The 19,545-nt window shown below is 41.9% G+C and overlaps 1 protein-coding gene across 4 annotated transcripts in view; it reads right to left on the bottom strand.

The window, feature by feature from the left end:
* SEMA5A (semaphorin 5A) overlaps window positions 1-19,545 on the bottom strand; it is a 557,148-nt gene that overhangs the window by 394,630 nt on the left and 142,973 nt on the right. The window contains exon 3 of one of the 4 annotated variants that reach the window (XM_060400274.1): window positions 6,564-15,040. The exons of the other annotated variants lie outside the window; for them this stretch is intronic. The gene's annotated coding sequence lies outside the window, so the exon portion shown is untranslated. The remainder of the gene's footprint in view (window positions 1-6,563; window positions 15,041-19,545) is intronic. 4 annotated transcript variants of the gene reach the window in all.

Here is a 19,545-nt window from a genome sequence, read left to right as displayed (position 1 = left end):
TCCAGGGGCCATGGTGTTTCTAACTCAGGGCAGGTCAGTCCTTCCATTGATACGACAGCACCTTTCTTAATTTTAAGCCATCGTGGTGGTGGTATAGTCACTTACTCGGGTCCAACTCTTGCAACCCCATGGACATTTTAAGTCATATTTAAAGGTGAGTGTCTGAAGGCCCAGGAAAGTATTCCTTCCAAACCTGGTCACTTCCCTTCATTCTCATTAACTAGAATGATATATAATGTATAAAGCCAGTGAGGTTCTACTGGAGAGACATAGTGAGAAGAACACAGTGCTGGAGCTGGGCAGCCCTGAACCAAACACAGAACTGCAGTTATGCCAACTCTGTAAGGTGAAATAAGGATACCCATGCTCACCTCCCTGGGCAATTGCAAGGGCTCAGACGGTGAAGCATCTGCCTGCAATGCAGGAGACCTGGGTTCGATCCCTGGGTCGGGAACATCTCCTGGAGAAGGACATGGAAACACACTCCAGTACTCTTGCCTAGACAATTCCATGGACGGAGGAGCCTGGTGGGCTACAGTCCATGGGATCGCAGAGTCAGACATGACTGAGCAACTTCACTCACTCAAATGAGTTACTATGTGCAAGGTCACCAGGGTGCCTGCTGCCCAGCTAAGGGTCAGTAATCATGAATTAGTTTGCATGGCCTTTTACATGGGGGGCTCTGAATATTCTAGATTCTCTTCCATATCACCCATCACTCCTTACTGTTAAACAGATCACCTGGGGGACATGTGGACAGACAGTGTCTGTAAGAGGGGCCCCAATGCAGCTCCCGTTATCGCACACTGCTTGCAACTTACATGCTCACATGACAGGCCAGCAGGAGACAGGAACGTATGCAGGCTCAGTCGTGTCTGACTCTTTGTGACCCCGTGGACCATAGCCCGCCAGGCTCCTCCGTCCATGGAATTCTCCAGGAAAGAATACTGGAGTGGGTTGCCATGCCCTCCTGCAGGGGATCTTCCCAACCCAGGGATTGAACCCGGGCCTCCTGCATTGCAGTCAGATTCTTTACCATCTAAGCCACCAGGAAAGCCCACAAGGACCAACAGGGCAGCAGAAATGACCCAAAATGGTGAACTTCTGGGGTCTCTCTTCACTCATCAGGAAAAAATTAAGACTGAGTTTCTAATTCCCCATCAAGGAGCTAAGACATGTCCCCTGGTTTAACTAGTCAGAGAAATGGAAATGGGAGAAAGAATTTGTTAGAAATCAAACTAACAGAACATAGTTAAAATGATACTATCAAATCATCTCTGTCTCAAAGGGCATCACATGCCCAACAGCAGGAATTGTCCATATAGATACATCTTCCTGATGGCAATTGCTTCCTCATCGTTAAGTTTAGCAAAGTAATGGATACCTATTTATAATATCAAAAGGAGAGCATAACACAGGTTTTAAAAAGGTTGTCCAGTGAGAATAGTCTCATAAAGACTCTACCCTAGATTTATTAAAAAATAAATATAATAATGAAGCCTCTAAAAGTAGGAAGCTAAAAATATATCCTCAGATAAGAACCAAATTACACTCAGTTGATGTTCAAATCAGGTGAGACTTTAAAGTACTTCTCCTTTGGGGGTAAAAGGAGAAACACTTATTTTTTTTTTCTTTTCAATGAAAGGAATTATAGATATCAAAAGTAATATGTTGGGCTTCCCTGGTGGCTCAGTGGTAAAGAGTCTGCCTGCCATTGTAGGGGGTATGGTTCAACCCCTGGTCCAGAAGACCCCACATGCCAGGGAGCAACTAAGCCCACAAGCCACAACTTCTGACACCTGTGGGCTGCAGCTACGAAGACCTTGCACCCTAGAGTTCATACTCCACAAGAGAAGCCACCATAACGGGGAGCCCACGCGTGAAGAGTGGCCCCCATTTGCTGCAGCTAGGGGAAAGCCTGTGCAGCCATGAAGAGCCAGTGCAGCCAAAAATAAATGAATATAATTTTTAAAAATAATATTTTGATTTATACAGATGCTTACGGCACCAAATTTAAACATTAAATATGTGTTGGACATGTAGAGACTATATAGCAGTAACTACATTTTGCAAACAATTCAAAGAACTTTACACTGTATTAAGGAGCTTAAAACCAAATTTGGGGAGAATAAACATATGCATAACTTGGCTACTAAGAATTGATTAAAAAAAATCATTTGAAAAAGCATAAAGAAAATATGTATAGTGTTAACACTTAAACCAGAATTGTTTAAGTGTTAGATATGAGTGTCTTCATATCTAAGGACAGACAGACAAGATATAAAGAAATTAGCCAAATGGAAGAAACTTTTTTGTGGTACACAGATTCCAAACAGGTCGTTAAGTAAAGATTAGGTGTTCATTGTCATGAAATTTGGAAAATGGAATAGAAGATATTCTAGAATGAGAAACATGGGTACTATCAAAGTTATCATAGAATAAACATTGCATACCAGAGTTTTTTAATCTCAGTATTATTGGTATTTGGATGTGGGGTGGGGTTTTGGAGGTGCTATCTGAGCACTGGAGGGTGTTTAGCAGTATCGCTCGCCTCTACCCAGAGATGCCAGGAGCTCAAGATAATAAAAGTAAGATTAAGAAAAGACATTACTTTGCTGACAAGATCTGAATAGTCAAAGCTATGGTTTTTCCAGCAGTCATGTGTAGATGGACCATAAAGAAGGCTGAACGCCAAAGAATTGATGCTTTTGAATTGTGGTGTTGGAGAAGACTCTCCAGAGTCCCTTGGACAGCAGGAAGATCAAACCAGTCAATACTAAAGGAAATCCGTCCTGAATATTCATTGGAAGGACTGATGCTGAAACTGAAGCTCCAATACTTTGACCACCTGATGGGAAGTGCTGACTCATTAAGAAAGACCCTGATGCTGGGAGAGATTTGAAGGCAAGAGAAAAATGGAACGACAGAGGACGAGAAGGGTGGATGGCATCACTGATTAAGTGGACATGAGTTTGAGCAAGCTCCGGGAGATAGTGAAGGACAAGGAAGCCTGGTGTGCTGCAGTCCATGGGGTCAGAGAGTCAGACACAACTGAGCAACTGAACAAGAATAAGATAATAATCTTGACAATCAAGATGTCTCTTACTGTTGTTTAGTTGCTCAGTTGTGTCCAACTCTTTTGTGACCCCATAGACTCTAGCTTAACAGGCTCCTCTGTCCCTGGAACTTTCTAGGCAAGAATGCTGGAGTGGGTTGCCATTTGCTTTTCGGGGGATCTTCCCAACCCAGAGAGGGAACCTGCATCTCCTGCATTGGCAAGCAGATTCTTTATCACTGAACCACCAGAGAAGCACAAAATATCTCTAGATATTGACAAATATCCCTGGTTTGGGGAGGTGGGTGGGGGTGAAATTCACCCTCCCTCCCAATCACTGCTATATACAAAGTTACAATCTCAAAGAAGTTTCTGAGTTATGATAGAACAAAAGAACTAAACATAAAAAGGGAACATTTTAATCTTTTCTTCATACTTCAATTTTCTTGTCTACTTACTATGCCAATAGGATCCTGTAAATAGAATGTGCTACACATATTAATCAAAACTATTTCCTGAGTCCCTACAACACACAATTTCACCACAATGAAACATGGGTTTCACAAAATAGTTACATAATGGAAGCCAGATAAATGTGCTTGTTACCACAGTAACAGGGATAGAACAGTTTGGTAAATGAAATGAATACTGTCAAAATTTGTAAGCAAAGTCTACATCTAATCCACTGCAAAAACATGAACAAAAACTCTGAATGTCCAAAGGAAGTGTACTTTGATCCCTTAGCTACTTGACAGCTTTGGTTTTGCTCCACAGATGGTAATAGAATTACGAGGCAAGTATGCACCTGTGGAAGAGGCTCCAAGCCCTTCACGGGGTCAGCCATGAAGAAAAAGAATAAAGGCAGTTTATTGACTATCTTCCATTTTCTTCTCTTCTCTCTCTGCAGTTAAGCAGTGCTTTTGCCTTCCATCCCAAGTCAACTGACCCTTTCCTTAGCAGTTGGCATGGAATCTCCAGATGCTTTTAAGCTCTGCATAGGGACAGCACCACGGTTACTTAAGACAAAGAGGAACTGAGTCTTCTGTCCTGTCCCACTACCAACACCACCACCTCCACCATCATCACCTTCACCACCACCACCGCCACCACTACCATAGCAACTGCCACCAACACCATCTCCACCACCATCACCACTACCATCATCACCACCAATACCTCCACACCATTACCACCACCACCACCACCTCCACCATCATCACCTTCACTACCACCACCACCACAACAACCACCACCAATACTATCACCACCACCATCACCACCACCATCAGCACCACCACTACCATCATCACCGCCACCACCAGCACCATCACCACCAATACCGCCACACCATTACCACCACCACCACCTCCACCATCATCACCTTCACTACCACCACCACCACCACCTCCACCATCATCACCTTCACTACCACCACCACCACCATAACAACCACCACCAATACCATCACCACCACCATCAGCACCACTACTAACATCATCACTACTATCACCACCACCACCACCACCACCACCACCACCTCCACACCATTACCGTCACCACCACCAACACCTCCACTACATCATCACCACCACTACCACCATCACTAACAACACCTCCATCACCACACCATCACCACCACCAGCACCACCACCACCGGCACCACTACCAACAACACCTCCACACCATTACCGTCACCACCACCACCATCACCACCACCAACACCTCCACCACCACCACCATCATCACCAGCACCACCACCACCACCACCACCATCACCACCACTAACATCACCACCAATAACACCTCCACCTCACCATCACCACCACCATCAGCACCAGCGCTATCACCATCATCACTACTACCACCTTGATCAGCACTACCATTAGCTGGAAGGTATAATTTCCACAGCAAGGAATCCTATGACCCTGCATTGGGCTCCAGCACAAGCAACCCTCTTCTTAGACAGAAGCGCACTCAATTTTCCCAGCTTCCCACACTTCTTACCTACACTAGACTTTTCCACTTCTAGAACTTCTACATTTCCCAAACTGGCTCAAGTTGTTCTCTTGACCTACAACATCCACTCTATACAAACAGTTAGTTTACCAACCTATGAAGCCAAAGTGAAAAGATATTGGATACAGAAAAGGCTAAAACTGTTCAACGAATTGCAGAAATACTCTCCATGTTACAAAACAAGTTTTCTAGCGGATGAGCACTCACTTGTTTAACTCTTACAAAGTACTTATTAGATGCCAGGCACTGTTCTTAATATTCTACAGTTATCATGATCTTGCCCTATAACAACTCAATGAAACCATGACTATCAGCATTATCTTCTTTTTAAATTAATAAACTTTATATAAATTCTACATATATTAATTATAATTAATATATTAACTCATATTCTTAAAACAGCTTTAGTTTCATAGCAAAATTGAGAAAAAGACCCAAGAATGTCCCTTATGCTCCCTGAGATCACACGTGCCCAGCCTTCCCCATCATCAACATGCCCCATCAGAGTGAACCCACACCGACACTGTCATAACCATAAGTTACAGTCATCTTTTCATAGGTGAGGAAATTGAGACACTAGAAAACATGCCTAAGGTCACAGGAAATGGCAGAACTGAGATTCAAACCCAGGAAGCAGTCTCTCTAGGGATTCTAAACCACTCCATTTTGGAGCCACTTTAAATGAAGACAGTTCCAAAGCTAATTTTGTGTCATACTTTTTGTAATATGTATACTTTTCATAAATGTGCAAGTAACACTTCCTGCATAAATGTCATAGGTCCATACAGAGCTGTAGAAACCTTTGACCTGCTGATTTTCAACTTTTTTCCAACAACAGAACCCTATTTTCAAGAGACTCAACCCCACACCACAGAGCACTCTGGAGAAAATTTGGGGTCAACTTAGACAGTTTAGAAACCACTGATTTTACTTCAACCTTCTCTTTTCACAGATATGAAAACTGAGGCCCCTAGAGGGAAAGTCTTTGGCCAGAGAAACACAGAGCTAGTCGACAACAGAGCTGAAACTAGAACAGAGATGTCCTGGTGCCAACCAGTCGCCCTTCAATTATCCCTGGGTACCCTGGCTAATCAACAGATCCATAAAAGTGCACTTTATCATCAATCAGTTTGGAGACGTGACTACAGCCACATGAAAACAATTCAGCAGAAAAGGCAAAAGATAACCACTCACTCAAACATGTCTTCTTCTCTAAGTCTTCAGGGTCAAGTATCGTAGTGAAATATCTAGGATCTGGGCTGGCCCTCTCATCTATTCGGGTCCAAAGCCCTTTGCAGGCAAAGCTAGGCCACCAAGTCACCAGCAGAGTTACCCAGGGAGAAACTGTAACAAAGACTTGGAGGGTATGAGTTTATGGCTGAGCAAGAACTAAAACCTAGGTCCTCTGTCTGTCTGTCCATCCATCGATATCCAACACACACTCCCAGCCCCAAGTTCTCCTGCCCACTCCACACCTGGAAGGGCCCCTTACCTGAGTGTGGAGAAGACAGAGGCTCCTGGGCAACAGCCTGTAATTGATTTAAGGGTTGACCTTGAGACCTTCATATCTTATACCTTTTCATGACTAAGTTCCTCCCCTGCAGAAAACTACTCCTCCCCCCTGCCCCGGAGGAGGTGTTGAGAAATGATCCAACACACCTGGCCACGGAGCAAAAGTGCCTCAGACAGAGGCCCGAGACGGCCTCGAATCCAGGATGGCACCCATCCATCATTCATGCAGCTGCTCAAACCGAAGTCTCCAGGTGGAAAAAAAGACTTCCAGAAACACTGTGGTTTTAACAAATGAGGAAGACCTCCCCACTGCTCTGTGGGTTTTTCCTGAGATGAAGTGTGAGCCTCCATGCTTTACTTAGAGGTTTTCTTTCCTATAGGAGACATGATGCAACCTTAATAAAAAAAATGTTGTGTATCTTCCTATAAAAACAATAACTCAATAGCAAACAAAACCTTTTAGCTTTCATTTTACTATAAGAAGTTTTCATTTTTAGAAACTGGTCATTAAAAGTTGGTGCTAGAGGTTTTATTTTCCAGCCTCTTTGATTTGTTTTTATTAAAGAAAGGAAAGTGTGTAAATAAGAGATAAGCATCTACCTATACCTATAAGAGGATAAAACAAATCTTGTGGTGGTGTCAGTCTATTTTTTAAGAAAGTCAAAAATAATAATAAAGAACTCCAGTGAGATATGAAGTTCTTACTAGAAATATCCTATGTGCAACTAATAAATATTTTTCTGACATTACATGGGCTCCAGAGAGTGAGGACCTTTCTTTATTCACCTTTTCAAAGCATTTTGTTTCATTTCCCTGCAGCTGTTTTAATGTCTGGTTTCCTAGGAAAGTCAGCTGCCAGTCACCCCAGGATGAGGATTTCTATTTCATCGGTCTTTAATCTTGCAAAGGATCCAGTCTACTATTTTCCCAGATTATAAATAAGTAAATGAAACAATGCAAGCAAGGATAAAAAGGCATACAAGCTGCTTACATTTCCACAATAGGAGTGTTCTGTACCTACTGACTATATTTATTTCGGCATATCGCAAATGACAATCTCCATCTGGACTTTTTTTTTTCCTTCATAAAAGGCATTTCTTGTTTTATCCTGTGATACTTTGAAAACAGTGTACACTGGGTAACCATAAAGAAAATAGCTCATAGCACCTCTCCAAAAATTATTCTCAAACGTCATGCACACTAAAGCTAGCTGTTCCAGCCCAGCCAAAAAGAAACAGCGTCAGAGGGCTGCACATTGGAAGGAAGAAATAAAGTGGCATGTCTCTGGCATGTTCTCTGCTACGCTGCTGACTATCCCGTGGGGCTCTGGAGTTTAATCAGTCTTCTTAATTGGACACTTAGTTCAGCCCCTGGGTTAGAGCAGTCAAGTAAGAGACGAATCTTGGTCATCCATTTGTACTCTGTGCCTTGTCTACACCATAGTTAATAAGTGTTGGTCACTCAGTCGTATCCAAACTCTTAGTGATCCCATGGACTGTAGCCTGCCAGGGTCCTCTGTCTATGGAATTCTCAAGGCAAGAATACTAGAGTGGTTAGCCATTCCTTTCTCCAGGGGATCTTCCCCACCCAGGGATCAAACCTGGGTTTCTGGCATTGCAAGTGGGTTCTTTACCATCTGAGCCACCTGGGAGGCCCATGGGTATTCTATGATTTCATCCACAGCAGGAGCCAAGCATCTCTATCCCATATCCAACCAACATCAAGTGAAAGCAAAAAGGGCAACCCTACCAGCACCCTGATAAAAGTTCCTGTTCTCATGTTTGAGTTCAGTTCAGTTCAATCACTCAGTCACATCCAAATCTTTGAGACCCCATGGACTACAGCACGCCAGGCCCCCCTATCCATCACCAGAGTTTACCCAAACCCAAGCGCATTGAGTCGGTGATGCCATCCAATCATCTCATCCTCTGTTGTCCCCTTCTCCTCCTGCCTTCAATCTTTCCCAGCATCAGGGTCTTTTCAAATCAGTCAGTTCTTCACATCAGGTGGCAAATTATTGCAGCTTCAGCTTCAGCATCAGTCTGTGTTCAAGACTGATTTCCTTTAGGACGGATTTGTTGGATCTCCTTGCAGTCCAAGGGACTCTCAAGAGTCTTCTCCAACACCACAGTTCAAAAGCATCAGTTCTTTGGGGCTCAGCTTTCTTTATAGTCCAACTCTCACATCCATACATGACCACTGGAAAAACCACAGCTTTGACTAGACAGAACTTTGTTGGCAAAGTAATGTCTCTGCTTTTTAATATGCTGTCTAGGTTGGTCATAACTTTTCTTCCAAGGAGCAAGAGTCTTTTAATTTCATGGCTACAGTCACCATCTACAGTGATTTTGGAGCCCTCAAAAAAATAAAGTCTCATGTTTAGTAATCCCTGACTACAATAAACGGGGCATTTTCCTTAAGTCACCCACAGACTGATAGGCAAGTCACATCATTACCACATTCCACCCACTGCCAGAAGGATGGCTCATCCCCAACTCAGAGAACTAAATTGTCCCTCCAACTATCACAAGGAAGGAACAGAGAAAGAATGAAATAATCTAGCACCCAACAAATAGAAAGACTTACACTAAATATGCAACTATGGTTAGAAAATGCTACATATTATAACTTAAAGGAGAAAAGCCCAAATAATATTGTATGTGCCTGTTCAGTTGCTCAGTCATTTCTGATTGTTTGAGACTCCATGGACTGTAGCCCACCAGGCTCCTCTCTGTTCATGGGATTTCCCAGGCAAGAATACTGGAGTGGGTTGCCACTTCCTCCTCCAGGGGATCTTCCTGACTCAGGGATCAAATCAGAGTCTCCTGCATTGGTAGGCAGATTCTTTACCAATGCAACACATGGGAAGTTCTATGACTAGAACTTTATTTAGAATGAGACACAGGGTCTTAGCTAAACCCATGCAAGGTGGTCCCTGAAATTAAAAGACCATCTCCTTTGAGAAGGAAGTGTCCTATCCCAGTAAAAATGGGGTGGAAATTCAACCTTGTCACGGATTGCTTTGTCCTTCTTTATTTCTGTTGCCTATTCCAATTAAGCTAGAGAACTATGAAAATGAAATACAATCGGCCACTCCCCAGATTACCCTATGTGGAAATGCCTTACCTTTGGAATGGCTATCTTGACTGACTAAGAACATTCCTTAAACTTTCACATTAAGTGTCATATAAAGCAAGGAACTATGACCTGATTTTATTGATTCCTCTACCATGTTACTATCATTTTCAAAACTTAACAGTCCCCATTGTTAATATTTTTCCTGTATAAGGACATTTCATGACCAAAGCACAGTATTCATATACTCCCCCATCCTACCAGCAGCAACCTCTGATGTTTCATCCACAGTGTCTACCATCCCATCTAATCCACCACGTGAAATATAGTGGAATTATTTGTGGCAGGAGGTAAAACAAAATCTGCATCCCCAGCTAAGAGTCACGAGGTCAGGCAGCCAGGTGTTGGGCCACTCGGAATCCAAATCAAAAAAACTTTGAGAATGACAGGCAACACACCCAGAGGAATGGCAAATAAAATGATCCAATGGCAGGAGAGTGGGTAAAAAACTCTTTTTAAATCACTAATACAGTCCTCCAGGGAAGGAGAAGGGCATCATGTAACCATACACCACCCATGAGAGCAAATGTACAAGTACAGATGAGATTGCAGAGGAGATTAGCTACGTGTGTGTGATAAGTCGCTCAGTCGTGTCCAACTCTTTTTGACCCTAAGGACTGTAGCCCGCCAGGCTCCTTTGTCCATGGGATTTCCCAGGCAAAAATACTGGAGTGGGCGGCCATTTCCTTCTCAGGGGATCTTCCTGATCCTGGGACAGAACCCACGTCTCCTGCATTGGCAGGCAGATTCTTTACCACTGTGCCCCCTGGGAAGCACTGCACTTTATAACTTCTCCTTTAAATGAATTTCACTGAACACAAGCGAGATGTGTCCCAAAATAGGTAAAGTAAAACTCAACTCCATAAAGTAAAACTCATCTAAGACATTAAGAGACAGCATCTCTAACTTTTTTTTTCCTATCTAGTAGCATCTGATTCAAAATTATCATCTACTGTATTTTTTGTTTAACTAAAAGGATACCCAATTCTCTTGTCACTGTGAAATAAAAATTTATTACATAATTATTTTAAGAAAACACATATTATATGCACAAATAGACTTTATTATAAGCATGTTTTATTGCAATAATATCTGAGACTTTAAAGAATACAATTGAACAACATTAATTTAATTTACAGTAAATGAAGCATAAGATATGGGAACTCTACTCAGTTGTGTTCAAGATCTCACAGCTCCCTGTGAGTAAGGAAAAAATTACTTTCATCTAAAATGGGAGTTTTCTCTAGTTTTTGCTGCTGCCTAGACTATATATTCTCTTCAAATAAGCATAAAATAAAAAAGTTCCTATGATTAGATTTGATAGTGTAAATTTACATTCAGTGCTCTAAGTATCATGAATTCTGCATAAATATTAAGATGGAAACATGCCCATTTTCAAAGATTTATATGGCATTTGCGTGAATGATGCTTTTACAGTCAACTAATCATAACACAAAAACATTGGCCACATTCTTTACTAGAAACTTTCACACAAATGATACAAAAGAGTCACGCAGAAACCTTAGCAAAACCTTCCCTATATTGATGAGAAGAAAATACCCAACACAGGTTATCAGTCCCAAGTGAGAGGAGAATATTTCCCAAAATCAGATCAAGGGTTTTTAAGTTAGAAGATCTCAGAATGCGTCTACTTTCATGATTCTACACTAAGGAAATTAAAAACTCCATGTCTCAGTTTTATCTATTAAATGGGAATAAAACCCTCTACCATTCGGTCTTTTATGACTGACATTTATCATGACCGACAAAACATACAGAAAACTTCTACTACCATGCCTGACACATTGCAGGTCTCCTGTAAATATGAGATTTCCTATAAAACTGTTTAATGAATGTTACATCATTTTAGACCACTAGAAATCACACGGCATGTTGAGAAGCCTTCTGGCAGATTTTCGAAGCATGTAACGATTCTGCTTAAATAAATTCAACAATTTGTTAAATAAGTACATAAAAATATAAATATCCAATAACTGCTTACAACCAGTATTTACTTTTAAGATGCAGTTTTCAGGAAACTGTTTTAAGCAAAATTTCACTAAAGAAGAAGAAAAAAAAAAACAAAACAGGTCTTTGGCCAGTAGAGAAGCAGCTGCAAGGATGAGAGGAGCTGGATCGCTTAGTGTCTAGGGTTGCTCTGTGCTAAGATGGAGCTCTCCCGCCTGATAAAGACGATCATTGAACACAGACACCTGTAAGATATCCTGGGCCCTGGAGATGTAAAATGTCATCAGGAAGGAGAGGAATCGAAACACTGTCTCACACATCAGAGGAGGAATACCGAAGAGACCTTAGAGGAACTTACTTAAACTTAGTGCATGTGTTAGAAGATGAAAAATTAGCACTTCTTCTAACATTCCTTTAAAATCAGTATTTTTATAATTTTTCATCCTCTTTTTTTTTTTTTTTTCCTTTCAGTTGGCAAGGTGTCAAAAGGCAATACAGAGAAAAAGTACTTCCAGATGGTGGGTCTCAGCAAATTGGGTGGAATTTTCCTTTAAATAAAGTGGAAAATGTATGTCACAGAGGCCATACTGAACGCCTATCAAATCACAATGACCACTGCCTGCATTGTTATAAGGCACTCACTGCTTTATGGCTTCACTCTATTGCAAAGAGTTTCCAAAATTTGCATGACGCTCTGCAGCACTGGGGTCAGCATGGAGTCTGTGATTTAGAGCAAAGACACAGACTGTGACATTTTCCATGACTAGACAATGTTCTTCTTGGTAACACAGTTGAAAAAGCTGAGCAAAACAAAAATTTGCATCCTTCCAAGACAGCTTTACACTGTCCCAACCCAATAAAATCCATGGGTCTTAGTTGCTGCTTAGTAACTCAGTCGTGTCCAACTCTTCGCAACCCCATGGACTGTAGCACACCAGGCTTCCCTGTCCTTTACTGTCTCCCAGAGTTTGCTCAAACTCATGCCCATTGAGTCAATATTGCCATCCAACCGTCTCATCCTCTGTTGTACCCTTCTCCTCCTACCCTCAATCTTTCTCAGCATCAAGGTCTTTTCCAATGAGTTGGCTCTTCACATCAGGTAGCCAAAGTCCTAGAGCTTCAATTTCAGCATCAGTCCATGGGTCTTAGGGGTACCATCAAAAAATTTCTCTTGATCTTTCCAGTTTTACATTTTACTCTGATCATTGTATTCTTTTGGGTGGTTGTCAGTTAAAACAAGGGAGGCAAATGAAATGATGGTAAGAGGTCACCAGATCATAGATTAACTCTCAAAACTCTTAGAAAAAATTCACTCTGAAATACTTCAAGCTTCAGCCAGGGGGTTGAATTTTATTTGTTCTATGCTTTCACTCTAAAATCCATAAATGAGGGGAGAGAGAGTTGAGATTTGTAGATGTGATTGGTCAGGAAAGATAGGGGTTAACTTGTGGCCGACTTGGTCCACTCTAGCCAATTTGTGATCACTGGTAATTACAGGATAAGCCCCAAGTCATTATCCATCATAAGCATTGGCCCCACACTGCCCAGCAATGAGATCCAGGCAGGCTCCCCACCCCGCACCCCCCTCCCTGAGTCCCCAGGGATGGGAGAGCAGCCCCTGGAACTATGGGTCCTGCCTGCCTCCCTCCCACTGCAGGGCTGTCTCACCCATGCAGTGGATGGAAGCTGCTGGCACAAGGTCAGGAAGCCTGTCAAAGGCAACATGAAAATCACAGTGTACCGAGTCCAAGCCCTGGCCTTCACAGATGTACGGCTACACAAAGAAGACACACAATGTTTTCAAGACTTAAAGCTGTCCTGTTTTTAATTTGAGAGAGTGCATTCAGACCAATAGCTCCAAACCAAGGGCGATTTTAGTCCCTCTGCCTGGGAACAGTGGGCCATGTCTGGAGACAATTTGGCCTGTCACAGTCAGGGGTGCTCCTGGCATATAGTGAACTGAAGGTGGGGGTGCTGATATATTTCCCATAATGTACGAGAAAGGCCCCCAAGAAAGAAACTATCCACCTCAAAATAGTGCCAAGATTGAGAAACTGCTCCCAGACTGGGGGCGGTTGGGGGGGTGGGCGGTGGCGGGGGAACTGCAATTTAGAGAGCATTATGCCCTGTGGCGAGAAAAGACCAGTACCAGACATAGAGATCAGAGCCCCTCCCTCTTCAATGATTGCGATGAAAGCATGACCATTTGCTCACACTTCCTGAACCGAGAGGAAAGTTCCTTATCCCCTGTGTATATAACCACTATTCTTAGCTTGTAAGTGGTCAGTTACAGACCTAGGAACTCCGTACCACAGGAACTTTTTTCAGCTGCTAAAGTCAGAAGACTTTTCCAATCATTGGACAGCTTTCTAATTATCTTTTATATCCTATACAGGTCCTCTCTTTATTTTGCCATGTAAAAAATGAGAAGCAATTTATAAAAAGATTTCAACTCTCTGCTATATTAAAACGCTGCTGCTTTTACGATTTTACCCCAAAGATGTTACACTAGAATAATAAAAAAACAGCTGGACACAATTCATGAACAACTGTTTTTCAAAGAATACTTTGTTAACGTCATAAACTTCAGCTTCTAATCAAATATTTGATTCCACTGGACTGCATATGCAGAGTATACTTATCATTTCTACTCCTGTACATCATCTGCTTTGCCAAAACATTTTTTCACCTCTCACATAAATCTACATTTATTTAAGTCCTGGATGGGATCTGTTTGTGCATTTTTCTTCTCAAGTACCCATATCATTTGATCCCAGCTATTCCTTGGCACTACCTATAATCTGCTAAGTAGGAACCAACAAATACTTTTCAAAGTTAAGGGGAACAAGGAGAATTGTAAAGGTTCAACCCATCTGACTCCATAACTGCATTCCTGTCTCTGGAGATATTCTTCACTTCTGTGCTGTGAAGAAGTCCACAGACCCTCATATCCACACATCCTATGCCTATTAGTCATTCTGTTAGATAAATCATTTTAGTATTTATTAAATCCCTCCAATGTCAGCGGGCTAGGACTGCTATAACAAATTACCATAGAATGGGTGGGTTTGTTGTTTTACTTTATTTTTAAAGATCTATTTTCACAGTTTTGGAGTCTAGGAAATCCGAATTCAGGATGCTAGCAGATTTGGTGTCTGGCAAGAACCCTCTTCCTGGTTCAGAGGCCAGTCTTCGGCAGCACTCTCGCACTCACAGTCAGAGCGGCAGATGGGGAAAGAAGCGGGGAGGGGGAAGCAATCTCCTGTGCCTCTCCAAGGGCACTAACCCCATTCCTGAGCGTGCATCCTCACGACGCAATCACTTCTCAAATGCCGCACTCCTGACATCATCACACTGCGGATCAGAAATTTAACATTTGAACGTCAGAGGGACACCACCTCTCAGTCTATACCACTCAGTCTATAACACCTTTTACATGAAAGATGGAGCAAAATCAGGGCACAGACTCCACTTCCAGGCTCTTTGTCTCAGTATGGAGAAGGAAATGGCAACCCACCCCAGTATTCTTGCCTGGAGGATTCCATAGACAGAGGGGCCTGCCAGGCTACAGTCCATGGGGTCACAAAGAGTAGGACACGACTGAACCAGTTTAACTTTACCTCAGTAAGAGCAGCATTTGGCTTCAGCCCACAATGATCAGACACCCTCTCGTGACTCCAATCAAAGCCTTGTTGTTTGCTCGAAATCCCTGGCGTCCAATAAGAGCATTCTTTACTGTCTGCAGGTGACAGCTGCCCTCTCTGGATGAGAAATACTGAGAGCGCAATAAATGGAAAGATCCTCAAGATAGGGAACTCTGATATCTAAGTCTTCATCCACAGAAAGCAATAAACTTGTTCTAACTATGCTCCTGATGTTGACAAGGATGAGTGACAGGGTTTATTCTGCTTGACACTTCCTGTTGTGGAGAGGAGTTCAGGTGGCTAAGCAGCATCTCAACCAGTTACGACAAAGGAAAGGAAAAATGGGTTCCCCAGAGGCTCAGTGGTAAAGACTCCACTACAATGGGGAGACACAGATTCGATCCCTGGGTCAAGAAGATCCTCTGGAGAAGGAAATGGCAAACCCTTCCAGTATTCTTACCTGGAGAATCCCACGGATAGAGGAGCCTGGAGGGCTACATTCATGGAGTTGAAAAAGCTGGATACAACTTAGCAACCAAACGACAACAACAAATGGAAAAATACAACATGTCTTGGCCAGACTATGTGCCTCATTTAAGAACCAGAGGAAGGTGGTGTCAAATCTGGATCACGAGATAAACCTGGACCTATGGGCCAAGGGTCATCAGGGACCAGGTGATGATGGGCTCGGGATCTGTGCCCATGCTCACGTATCACTCACAAACACAGGTACACAGACTTGGGGGATGAGGGTCTTTCTGCTTTATGAAATGAGATCTACCTTCCTCACTGATTATGCAAATCTCTCCAAGTTAACCAAGAGTGATTTAAATTAGTTTTTATAAATGGCTGCATCATATCTGAGGCATTCGTATAATTTGATACATAATCTAAAATCTACTGCTATATATTCAACATTTGGGGTAGTATTTATAGTTTGTCATGGGGAGGAGCGCACTGAAAACAATGCTACGATAAACGCCTAATACACATACCCTTATATATGTATGCTTGTGCTTTTACAGTTTCAGACATTCTGTTTCATACTGGAGTATAACCAATTGATGTTTACAACATCTGCTGGATCATAGAAAGAGCAAGGGAATTCCAGAAAAAAATCTACTTTGGCTTCATTGACTACACTAAAGCCTTTGACCATGTAGATCACAACAAACTGTGGAAAATTCTTAAGAGATCAGAAAAACAGATGACCTTATCTGCCCCCTGTGAAACGTGTATGCAACTGAAGAAGCAACAGTTAGAATTGAACATGAAATAATGGACTGGTTCCAAATTAGGAAAGGCATATGTCAAGGCTGTATATTGTCACACTGCTTATTTAACTTATATGCAGAGTACACCATGTGAAATGCTGGGCTGGATGAAGCACAAGCTGGACTCAAGATTGCCAGGAGAAATATCAATAACGTCAGATACGCAGATGACACCACCCTTATGGCAGAAAGCGAAGAGGAACTAAAGAGCCTCTTGATGAAGGTGAAAGAGGAGAGTGAAAAAGCCAGCTTAAAACTCAACATTCAAAAAACAAAGATCATGGCATCTGGTCCCATCACTTCATGGCAAATAGATGGGGAAACAATGGAAACAGTGACAGACTTTATTTTCTTGGGCTCCAAAATCACTGCAGATAGTGACTATAGCCACGAAATTAAAAGACGCTTGCTCCTTGGAAGAAAAGCTATAACAAACCTAGACAGTGTATTAAAAAATAGAGACATTACTTGGCCAACAAAGTTCCATGTAGTCAAAGCTATGGTTTTCCGGAAGTCATGTACGGATGTGAGAGCTGGACCATAAAGAAGGCTGAACGTTGAACAATTGATGCTTTTGAACTGTGGTGTTGGAGAAGACTCTTGAGAGTTCCTTAGGCTGCAAGGAGATCAAACCAGTGAATCCTAAAGGAAATCAACCCTGACTACGCATTAGAAGGACTGATGCTGAAGCTGAAGCTGCGATAATTTGGCCACCTGATGAGAAGAACTGACTCATTTGAAAAGACCCTGATGCTGGGAAAGATTGAAGGCAGGAGGAGAAAGGGACGACAGAGGATGAGATGGTTGGATGGCATCACTGACTCAAATGGACATGAGTTTGAGCAAGCTCCAGGAGTTGGGGATGGACAGGGAAGCCTGGCGTGCTGCAGCTCATAGGATCACAAAGAGTCAGACACGGCTGAGCGACTGAACAACAAAATAGCCAATTAACAATACTGTGATAAAAGTTTAGATGCATAGCAAAGTTTCAGGTGCACAGCAAAGCAACTCAGCCATAATTACACATGTATCCATTATTCCTCAAACTCCCCTCCCATCCAGGTTGAAATCAGACAGAGAAGGAGAAATATTGTGTTTTTATTTTTATACTATATATTCCCAGAAGTGGTAATGCTGGGTCAAAGAGTGCATATATTTTTAATAGGAAGTCAGGCTGCTTTCCCCCAAATACAAGCAATTCACATGTCCACCAGGAATGGGCAAGAGTCCTCTTTGACTAGTGTCCTTGCCACCAGCAGTGGTTTGTGTTCCTTTGAGAGCTGGAAGTGGATGGAACATTATGTCATCTACTTACTGGACAGCAGAAGTTACTCATATGTGAACTCTCTACTCATATCTTCGCCCATTTCCTTGTGGGCTGCTTGAATTTTTCTTATCAGTATATAGCTACTTGTACATAGAGATACTAACCATAGGTCCATCATAAGCATTACAAATATTGTCTGTATCTGATACTCAACTTGTTAGATTATATACATTGTCTGTGGCACAGATTATATTTTAAATGACAATCAAATTACATTCTAGCCCTTCTGCTGCCAAAAAACGAGGAGGAAATCAGCAGAAAATTCCCAGCCTGCCACTGCTAAAATTAAGACTCAAAATCCCACTGAAACATAAACTTGGAAAGGATCCAGTATAAATAAAACTACACGTCCAAAAATACATTCTTCACCCTTAGCACAAATGTCATTTTTCCCCTTCCCTGGCTGAGAAGAACATGATGACCCACACAGTTGACAATGTGGCTGGTCCTTCCTGACCCCTGGGGTAGATGTTACTAAATGCAGCACTCTCTGTAATTCTTGAATCTGGACAGATTGTTTGGGACTTTTCAGCTACAAATACTACTCTGTGCTGTGCATAGTGGATTTTTTTTTTTTTTTTACCAGAATATATACATGATATGCTTAGTTGAGAAACTGTCTCTAGGATCAGGAAGATCAAAACTGTTAAGTGGTAAAGAGTGAGGAAAATACATTTATCATTTTATGTGATTCTTGTGAGCATCTTTCAGTGCTGTTGGGGTTTTGACTCTTGTCCAATTTTTACCAGACTGACACTGGTATCAACATTAAAGATGCTACGGAGTTTTTCTCATCCCCAAATGGTTCAATAGAACTAGTCTTAAAAAGGATAATGGAATCGCCTCTCACCTCAGTAACCTAATATGACAGCCTAGATCCACTGTAAAGTGATAAAATAATTCCAAGTGATGTGATCTCCGGGTCTCAGTCTTCCAGTGATCATTCACAGCCCTGATCAGTCCAGCCAAATCCCAGTTTCATATTTTACTGTCCTCAGCAAGCTTCATTCACATCATTCATTTAAGAAGAGACACTTATAAGTCAGACAAATACTATCTGATACCACTTACACGTGGAATCTAAAAATTACAACCAACTAGTGAATAACACAAAAAGCCGCAGACTCACAGACGTAGAGAATTAAACTAGCGGTTACTGGTGGGGAGTGGCAGGGGGAAGGGGTAATACAGGGGTAGGGGATTTAAACAAGGGTTATTATGGGATCATACGCTATTATGTGTGTAAAGCTTTTGAAAACTGTAAAGCACTGTAGAACTTTTTAAAATAAAAAAAAATTTAGAAAGGGAAGAAGAGACACAACCATATGTCAGAGAAGGAAAGTCACATAACTTTAAAATTCAGACTACTTGAAACTGAGGGTGCTGAAGGTTGACTAATAACCCCTAGACTGACTTGTTCAAACGGCATTCTTGAGAGATACGCCTCAATCTCTAGAAATAAGGTGAATTTTTAAAATGAGATATATTTTATACCATGGAGTCTATTGATAATAACAAGACCATACTGCAAGCTTAAATTTGCTAGAAGGGTTGATCTTTGTTTAAGTATTTTGCCAAAATAATTGGGAAGGACATATACACACTACTACAGAT

This window comes from Ovis aries, chromosome 16 (genome assembly GCF_016772045.2).
Source record: "Ovis aries strain OAR_USU_Benz2616 breed Rambouillet chromosome 16, ARS-UI_Ramb_v3.0, whole genome shotgun sequence".
NCBI classification, from domain to species: domain Eukaryota; kingdom Metazoa; phylum Chordata; class Mammalia; order Artiodactyla; family Bovidae; genus Ovis; species Ovis aries.
Note: the sequence above shows the minus strand (reverse complement) of the source record. Positions and strands in the feature narration are given on the sequence as shown.